The sequence below is a fragment of the Camelus dromedarius genome, chromosome 8 (genome assembly GCF_036321535.1).
Source record: "Camelus dromedarius isolate mCamDro1 chromosome 8, mCamDro1.pat, whole genome shotgun sequence".
In the NCBI taxonomy this organism is placed as follows: domain Eukaryota; kingdom Metazoa; phylum Chordata; class Mammalia; order Artiodactyla; family Camelidae; genus Camelus; species Camelus dromedarius.
Genome location: NC_087443.1, coordinates 7,740,045 through 7,749,991, shown reverse-complemented (window position 1 = coordinate 7,749,991; position 9,947 = coordinate 7,740,045). Strand labels below are relative to the sequence as shown.

The window sequence follows — 9,947 nt, the reverse complement described above, 5'->3', positions numbered from 1 at the left end:
AAAAAAGAACTCTCAATAAACACAAAGAAGGGAGGAATACGATCTTGACAAGTTGGTTTTACTGGGCTTTTGGTTCCTAATCTGAAAACTAATCAACTTAGATTAGATGATGCTTAACGGTTCTTCCCGTGAGGACATTCCGTGGCTTTAAGAGGTACCCTGACTGCTACTAAATATGACTACCCCAGGGACTCAGTAGGACTTTCACCAAAGGGACGTGCAAAGAATGAAAAGTTATCACATCCAGTACTGACCTCAGGACCTTGCAGACAACATAACTGTCATTCAACTGCATCACTGTTAATGTCTCCTTTGGACACACCATGTATCTTTGAGCCAAAATGGCAGACGGCTGATCTGAAGAGACGTTTCACACAAAACATGTAGGAGGCAGTCGCTCCGGCCATGAAAATGGGCCAATTACAACTGGCTGAATTACAGCCGCTGGAGTTCCGGCAGTGCTGAGGTGGGCGTCAACAGTAATGAACATCTCCCATTTGCCCCCGTATTTCCTGACACCTTTTGTTTTTGTCCTTCTTTTTGAGAAAGAGCAGGAGGACTTCACCTTGGGTGCTGCCGGATTCAAGGCTTTCTTTGAGCTTACGAGTATCTACCAGATCACAGCAAGAACAAATTGCATGTCAAGCAATGATTTCGTAACAGGACTAATTTCCATTTGAAGACAGGGACGAAAGGTGACAGTGTCCTCTCTCTCGGGAACATCCTCTCATGCAGAGCGATGGGTTCAAGTGCAAAGCTAAGGCAGATCAAGCCCAGAAGCAGCCAGAAGAGAGAGGCTGTGAATTAGAGGTGACAGCTCCGGGACAGCGGGAGGAGGGCAGGAAAGAAGAGCCTGGGGGGGGTGGGTGGCTGACAAGCATGCGTGTGAGTGCCAAGGGGAGAGCCCGCAAACTCAGACTTCATGGAAAATAAGAACCCTCGCCCAGTACCCACAAATACAGAGAGGTGGTTGTAAACGTGAGACTTAGGTAGTTTGGGAATCCAGAGCTCTCAGTTGACACAGATGCATGTTAAATGCTAGCTGAGAAGTATTTACAAGCTACCTATTGAATCTGCCCTGTTGGGTTGTCTCTGCGTGAAGAAGAATTAATAGAATGGTCGCACTTAGGCTAACAGATCGCTTACTCTTAAGCTCGCCCTTAAAACGGTCAACTGACCTGCCTGACCGGTTGCTACTCCTAAGCGCCAGGCCTGTTGTTAAAATAAAGCTATTGATTTGACTGTTTCTGCTTTATTCCAGTAATCGAAAATAATGATCATACTTGGTTTCTGGGTTGTTCTCCAGGGGGGAGGTCACAGAACTGTAACCTTACAAAATAGGCTAACTACCAAGAAGACCACGCCCTTGGGCGCTTACGAGATAAAGAGATCAAAAAAGTGACAACCACCAGCTTCTAGAGAAATGGTCGCCTGGAGGCACCATGATGCCACTCTAGGTCTTATGACGAGAAAATGATTCTGCTGAATGTTCACTGTTTGAGCTATGGCTGTACAACCACCCCACCCCATCCTCAAGGTGGGGTCGCAGTTTTGAAGGCACTGCCCTGCTGTGAGCCCCCTTTGCCCTGCAAAGTAATAAAGCTGACTCTTTTCTTCTAAGCTCCAAGACCCTACCTCTGAGTTTCAATTTGGCTCGTCAGTGACAGGCCAATATCTTGGCAACGTGGACGACTCAGAGGGAGGTCCTGTATCGGAAGTGACCTGCCCAGTATCTGGACAAAGGTTTTGAAAAGCAGAGAAACAAAGTGGATTTTTGTGATCTTCCTTCTACACAGCTCATCCTGATTATCTCATGCTAGCAGCGATAGGGAGGCGACTAGAAATTATTTCTGAAGGTGGATCAGCTTAAGAATTAATTACGGAGACAACCTATATTTCCCTGTCTTTAAGCTTCTTTCTCTTCTATGACACTAGTTGTCACTTTTCATTTTTGTTTAAGTGCTTCCAGCTTTGCCCATTTTGGAGTTTTTCTTTTTTAAAAAAAATTGCGTCTGTTCTTTTCTGGGTTGGCAATGCCAGTGGATCACTGCGGGAGCAGGAAGCTTAGAGCTTGCTCAAGGCTGGCATGAAGTCAACAAAACTGGCCTCTATTTCTAGTTCTTTCTTCCCCTGGTCCCATAGGATGCAGAGAAGCTTATTTATGCTACTACTCATTTTTTTAAGAACTCAAAGAAGATGCACTTGGATAAGAGTGAAAATACGAACATTTTGAAGTCTTGTTTTGCACAGAGTTGATCACCAATAAATATCTATTCAATGAAAGAAAGTGGGAAAAGAGAAGAAAGAGAAGACAAAGGGGAAGGGGGAGGGGGGTGGGAGGGAGGAGCTAAAGACCTGGGAATGCCCTGCCCGGAATGTACGGGCTTCTGATCACCATTTAATGTCATTCTGGTATTATCTTGAGAACGCAGCTTTCAACTGAATCAAAATTACATTTTATGCTGGAAAGTCCACTGGACTCAGGCTTGACTCAGTTTCAAATCTTATTTACTTACTTATTTTTTTAAGGTAACTTTAACATCAAGCCCTCGTTAACTCTGTACCTTCAACTGTCCAGAAAGTAGACATCAATTTCCCTGCATTCCTTCCTTATTTACCTCTTTCTTATCTTGTGTCTCTCAATCTCTTAATTATAGGTGGGAGAGGGGAGTGAGAGGGGGTGGGAGGAGGTTTCCTGGTAGGGTTGCCAGATAAAATATAACATCAAGTTACAGCTGATTTTCAGATAAACAGTAAAAATATTTTTTTCGTGTAGGTACAGCCCAAACATTATATACTAAGAGAGTATTTCTTGTTTATTGTAAATTCAAATGTAACTTGGTGTCCTGCATTTTTTTTTGCTAAATCCAGTGACCCTTCCAAGGCTTTCTGCTGCCGGTGGCTACGGTGGGCACTGCCCTCCAGCTGCTCACCGGGGATCACGTGGCCAGCTCCCCCTCCCCCCACCCCGAATGGGCTCCCCCACATCTCAGTGTCTCAGCAAACCCAGCAAAACTCCTTCTAACCTGGGGAGTGAATATTTTTTCATACCACCCTGCTTTTCGTGCAGAATGTCCTGACCTTTAAAATTAGCATATATACAAACGTTGCATCTCTTTAAATGACATAATGTTACATATAAATCATCCCAACTGGATTTTTTCTTAAACACCATGCTTTTGGTTTCCTTTCTTCATAATCTGAATTTGAAAGCACACGTATGTAGACACAGCTGAGCTTTCCGAGAGGTTTCAGGGTGTACCCATCCCACTGTCCTGTGGCTGCAGTGGTACCACTCTGCTCTAGCCCGGGGTGGCCGCCAGGACTGATCTACATAGCCCAGGACTCAGGGGACTGCACAGCCTCAAGATGGGAAGGGAGAACCGCCTGCTAGGGGCCCCCATGTTTCTAATTTCCATGTGGAGGGCTGGACAAGAGCGAAAGACAATAAAACTCATCAGTTTGTTTTCTCGGTGGGAAGGAATTAGGGAGACGTACCTGATTAGACAGCTGACCTATGCACTAAGAGTTGCACAAACAAAAACAGTCAACAGTTTGATGATATTTATGAATAAAAAGCTACACACACATATACATCTTAATGGACACAGAGGCATATGTGTTTCCTGCTTCTGAGATGCTTCATTCACTAGACAGATGAGTAACAAGAACTCGAAGAAGCCACCCAAGTCTCCTGCAGAGGGAGATTCCTCGACTGAAACTTGCAGGGGATTCTTAATACTGTAAGAAGAAACAGCTCAATGGCTATTTCTCCCTTGGTGAGGATACAGAGAAACAGCTGTGCTTGGGATGGGTCACAGCAACTTCCCACTCAGACTGCAGAGACGCAGAAAAGGAGACGCGGTCTGTTGGAGCCATCACTGGGGCCAGGATGGAGAGCTGACATGAGGCATCTTGGAGAAGACAGGTGCTCTGTCCCATCTGGCCACATCGGATGAGTGGCATTTGCTAAGGTCACCAGACTTGGGCAGGAGTGAGACCAACTGAGTGCTGGAAGGGAGGGGGCAATGCCTGTGGAATGAGCCCTGGCTTGGGAGGCAGACCTTTTGGACCTACCACCTCCTGGCACTCTGACCTCACCTGAAGCTGCAGGCAGTTTGATGAGAACTAGTGAAGTAAAATAGAAATAACAGAAAACAGACAAAATCTGCTGTATCAGTTTGGTCAGAGGAGCCAGCCTTCCAAATACAAGTAGAGACAGTGAGGTGGGCCAGTGCTCAGAGAAAGAAGCTGGTAATCAGGGTCTGGTTACCAGTTGCTTGTCCTGGGACAAGTTATTTTGAGACAGGAGGGAAGAGGGGCAGGGCACAACCATTAAAAAAGTGACACAGCCATTGAAGATATGACAAAAACTGGTTAGAACCAACTAGACCCAAGATGGCAGAAGACTTGGCTTCCAATGGAACTTGAGCCTCATTACAGGCTCATTGTAATACATTAGCTACTAAATGTCACACCCACAGACATGACAGTTCCCAGGCTGACCATAAAAGGCCCAAAAGTGGGTGGGGGCCCAAGTTCTGGCAATCCCCGCCCCTTCCCCAAAACAGTTGGAAAAATCCTCCCACGTGTCAGCATATGAAATTACCCAGTCCATAAAAGCTAACCACCTGTACATCGTGGGGCCACCCTCCCTTCTGAGAAGGACCACGTTCTGTCTATGGAATGTGTGTATCTCTCTAAATAAACTTGTTTTCACTTTACTATGGCTCACTCTTGAATCCTTTCCTCCAAGAGACAAGAACCTAATCTCCGGTAACAACTTAACTCAAGAGGCATCAGAATCCTCATTTGCAGAGGAGCAAACGATGTGAACGACATGCTAATTAGGAGGGTTGAAGGAGGCAAAGAAAGGCAAGTGCCAGCTCTTTCCTAGTGTGTGGCCTGCAGGAGGCTCGCAAAAGGGTAATGAAGATTCTTATAACCTGGCCACGAGAGGATCCCTCATTTCCTGACGTCAGCAGTTACTTGGTTACTTATGGGGAAAAATCAGGAGGTGGCAGGGGTGGATGGGTCGTTACACAAGGTGCAAGCTGCTCCAGAAAGGGGAAGGAGTGGTGACTCCAGCCAGCCCCTCCACTCCCAGAGCTGCATCGTCAGCCCAGATGCCCCCGATCTCCCCGTTTTGGGCATTTTTTTTCTAAATTTGCAGGATGCCATTATATGAGTTCCAGAGGCCCTGGAATGAGGTAGCCCCTGTACACCGTAATGTTATCTGGGAGAGGAATATGACTTTGCCTGTCTTTTCCTGGGTGCCTCCGGCTTTACCAGTTTCCCTGGCACAGACCTGCCTTCCCAGTATACCCCATCTCCCTACCCAGCCAACCACAGTGGTAGTAAGTCAGAGCTCCCTATCAAAGAGGTGGTCAGATCTCCGAGCAGATGTCATAACTTGTCCAACAGAGCTGTTCCCTTGCACCACATGAGAGCTGGGACCCACGCACTGCAGGACTGGAAAGGAGGGCGCCTCTACTTTTTCTACAGCCCTTCCCTCTGGTCTCTCAGCCTGGTGCCTTCAGCCCCTCCGCCAGGAAATTCTGCCCTTTCCCAAAGGAGGAAGTGATTCTGAAGCTCCCTCCCTGAGCCCGGAGCCTCGGGTTTGATGCACAGAATTCACGTTCTGCAGTGGGAACAGGGGTGGGGCGGGGAAGAGGGCTGGAGGGACTCCCAGGAGCTGGAGGGAAGGTACCAATTCCACATCCGCTTCCTGACCAGCAAGACTGGAGGCTGGTTTCCCCACGAGTCTAAGGAGAAGCACAGGGAGCCAGGCCGGCGTTCATTCTCTCTAGGAGAGGGCACAGTCTAGCTGAGCTACAGGAGGAGAACGTGTCCTTCATTCCTGTGCGTGAGACCTTGCCGTTCGTGAGATAAAAATCCAGCACCATTAGGCTAAGGAGCGCCGAGCCTTTTCCAGACGTGGCTTCAGCTCGAAGTAGGACCACACCAGCTGAAGAGGCAGTTCCGTCTACGTGCAGTCCAGCGGGGTGGCCCAGCTCTTATTAGACTGTGTGTTTTTAATTCCAAAGTCATCTTCCTAGTCGATGGGTCTTCACCTTTTTCCCCTAAGTTTTTTTTTCCACCAGTGTTTTTGATTGTCACTAACCTACAGTCCGTATACTAAGAGAGTCTAAGAAAGATGAAAACTCTTTTTTGCCCGACAGTAGAGTGGAGATGACTTCCGGCCGTGGTCTCAGGGGCCAGCCTCCTTCCTGTCCTCCTTGGGCACGAGAACTAGTGAGGGCGCGCAGGTGGAGGCCTGGGTGCTCCTCAGAGGGACGTAAATGTGCAGGAGCGTGGCTGGGAGAGAAAACGGGCACGGGGCTGTGTGCCCCACCCACGTGACCCTATTCATGACGGAGGGCAGTGCCCGGGCCGAGGTGAGTGCTGACATGAGTCGTGTCTGCTGACCTTACAACCACGATGCAGGGTGACCTGGGATGCGGTGCGTGTGGGAGGAGGGGCGTGTCCTCTGGGGTCAGAGGGGCTCCATTTCTGGTAGATTGCTGCGGCGGGGCCCCCAGTCTACAGACCTCCCGGTTGTCTTGTGTAATGTATACTAATATAATAATGCTGTAACAATACTATGTTGGGGTTTTTTTGTTATTTCTTGGGTAATCAAGCACTGGGGTGTAAATCCTTATAGTGGTGGTGGGAGACCTTCTATTGCTGACATAATAGTAAGGATTAGGGTTGTGGTGATGGGTGTTTGTTACGTGTGTGACAGTGGTGACGTGGCAGTGGCCAGCTGTAGATACATCATGTGAAAATAGTAAGCGTTATCACGATTTAAATGGGTAAGTTTAGGATTGTTACAAGAGGGTTACACAGCATGAGGCTGGTATTCACTCCATGTGGGCAACTGACGAGTAGGCTCTGACTTTTCATAACTGGGTTTGGTTTAATCCGCCTCCTCCCCCGGTTCGGATAGATAGAATGGACGTTGTTAACAATATATTTAGCTCGATGGATGGTGGGTGACATTTGGTACCGTACTGATAGGGGTGCGAGGTTTTGCCGTGTTGGTAAGATTTGCCCTGCTGCGAATGGCATCCCTTGTGTGACGTCGGGTTCTCAAAAGCGGAAGGTGGCTAGTCCTAATTTTAGGATGAGGGCTTTTGCTATAATGGCTGATGCTGTAGGGTTAGCACTTTTTGTGCTAGTTCACGGGCCTGAGTTGAGAAAGTTAATAAAATGGCTGCTGTTATAAGTGACGTGGATGTGGCAGCTTGTGCTAGGAAATATTTAGGGGACGCCCCTATGGCTCGTGGATTAAAATTTTTTATCGGGATGGGAATATAAGCTCGTATATTTACTTCAAACCCAATTCAGACGAGTAGTCACCATGAGCTTACAATTACGATGACAATTCCAGAGATAAGGGTGGTAAGGAAAATAGTGATGATGGGGGAATTTCTTAGTCCAGGAAGAAGATAAACCAACATTTTTGGGGTATGAGCCCGTAGCTTATTTAGCTGACTTTTTTTTTACTGTGGTGTAGTATGATAGCACAAAGAATTTTTAATTGTAGGGGTAGGTTCAGTCCCTATAATTCTAGAAATAAGAGGATTTAAACCTCTATTATTTACTCTATCAAAGTAACTTGTCAGACATACTTTGTACGTACGTGTGTGCGTGCGCGTGTACATGTGTAGGTTTTCCTTGTGTCCTATAACCACGGACTGAACAACACCTTATGGTTGATGATGTCGGTAAATGATGTTCAATTAAAGTCGAGCTGCAATGTATTTGGCTGTGTTAAGGCCTCAGATGCCCAAAGTAGAGTCAAAAAAAATAACCAGATGCATGAACCCGCAGTTAGGTGTGAGCACGGACGGATCAGCTGCTACTCCATAGAGACGTCCTATCTGAGGGGAGAGGGTGGGCAATTTTAGGTGAGATGATACTGAAATCAGAGCCTGATGCCTGGTAAAGTTCGTTTATAGAAACCCCCACAGGTTATGGGCCCAGAGGGAGAGGGGGACATGGGCCAAGCAGGTCGATGATTTCATGTAAGTGGCAGATTAAGTCTGTTGGATATGATACGCACATTGACTGGGAATGATTTGATTTAATGTGCTATGTGTGATTAATAATACTGTGCACTATGACATTATAATATCAATCATGTTGGATATGGAGTTGGTTGGAGCCCATGCAGAGCCCACATGGTGACTGGTGAACAGCGGCCCCAGGCCCCGGAGGGAGGTGAGGTCAAGACCTCGGAAGTGGCAGGCTAGAGCTGTCTGACCCACATGACTCTCTAAAGAGAACTGACCAGAGACGTGACAAACGTGGCTGAAGAAGCAACAGGTGCAAAACTGCCAAGAGGATCACAGGAGGGAGAGGTCTGTCGGGTCAGGCCTGGTGATGGTGAGGGAAGGTTTCAAGAAGAGGAAAAAGGGGGGAGGGTGTGTAGCTCAGTGGCAGAGCGTGTGCTTTGCATGCACGAGGTCCTGGGTTCAATCCCCAGCACCTCCTCCATTACAATAAATAAATAAACCTAATTGCCCACCCCCAACAAAAAACAAAAACAACAACAACCCAAAAAAAAGGAGGAAAGAGAGGAGGCCAGCACGGATTGTGGGCCAGACTCTCCATCTGTTGGCCCAGAGCACAGATAGCCTTTCGGCAGATTGTCGTCTTTATTAAACTAAATGTCCATGTAATTTTGTTGTCAGTATTCATCTGTTTTGTGAAAAGCTTCCTTCATAAAATATAAGCCAGCATAAAACTCTGCTCAGCCCAGATGGAATGATCAGGAATTCCAAACGAGTGAAATCTGAATCACGTACAGAGCTGGGTCGTACAGAGCTGGGTCATGGGGACATGGGGACCCGGGGGACGCAGGACTGATGGCGGTGACAGAGCCAGGTGGAGCCAGACGAGAAAAGAATCTCGAGGGAGGTAAGTGCTGAGCTGAGCTGAAATGGGGGAGGTCGGGGATCGGCTGCAGGAGGCCAGGGGCATCAGCCTACGACGGAGAAAGGGGACCCGAGCAGAGGTGGCGCTGCCCTCGCTCCTCCTGCAGGGCAACTAGTAACTTTCTCTTGAAGACGACTTCAGGGGGTACCCAAGCCGCACCATCTAAACTGGAAACCAGAGGAATGCCAGGCCAAGCAACTTACTTTTGTGTCATCGCTGTCCCCTCCGGGTCCCAGGGGGCCCATCAAAGGGATCCCAGCCCTTCTTTCTCCAGGGCAGAGAGACTGGAGTGAGGTCCTGCGCTAGAGGCAAACTAAATCGACTAGCAATTTGGGAGTTTCTCAAAGGAATCCTAAGACTAAACCCACAGCCAGGCCTGGTCCAGGAGCAGAGCGGGAGGGGGGCTCACCGGTGTCCTTTGTGTGTAGTCCTCAGTGATGAAAGCCATCACGGGGTCCCTGGAACCAGGCATTTCTAGGCAGGAGAGTGAAAAGGGCGGTGGCCCGGGGTTGTCTCTGGCGAAGCTGTGAGGATGCTGGGGCTCAGCTGGTGATCCCGGACCACCTTTGCCTCCTTCTAGGGTGACTGTTGACTTGGAGCTTTCCTGGCTTTAGCACTGAAAGTTCCACACCTGAGGAAACCCCTCAGATCCGGGAAAACCAGGACAATTGGTCACCTTACCTCCTCCTCCATTCCAGAAGCCACCCCCCCCCCTTTTTTTATGAGCCAAGAAACTTGCCCTTCCCCAGACAGCTCAAGAAGTCCCCAGAACTAATTAAAAATATGGTTCACAGACTCCAATACCAACGAGGCCGGGGAGGGAGCACAAATGTGTAAACTCACATCATTTATTACTATTTCTATTATTTGTTATGGATGGAAAAGTCCCATTTGTTTCATAAAAGCGCCTTTGGTCGTGTTCTTTCAGCCTCCCTGTTTGCATGTTAAACACGGACGATTATACATCTGGTGGCCCTTGTCTCCACGTCGCGGAGACAAGTCAG

General features: G+C 48.1%; 1 non-coding gene across 1 annotated transcript; it reads left to right on the top strand.

Moving 5' to 3' along the window:
• Window positions 1–8,424: 8,424 nt before the first annotated feature.
• Window positions 8,425–8,499, top strand: TRNAA-UGC (transfer RNA alanine (anticodon UGC)). The gene has a single exon. It is a non-coding gene; the product is annotated as a tRNA-Ala (tRNA).
• Window positions 8,500–9,947: the final 1,448 nt, after the last annotated feature.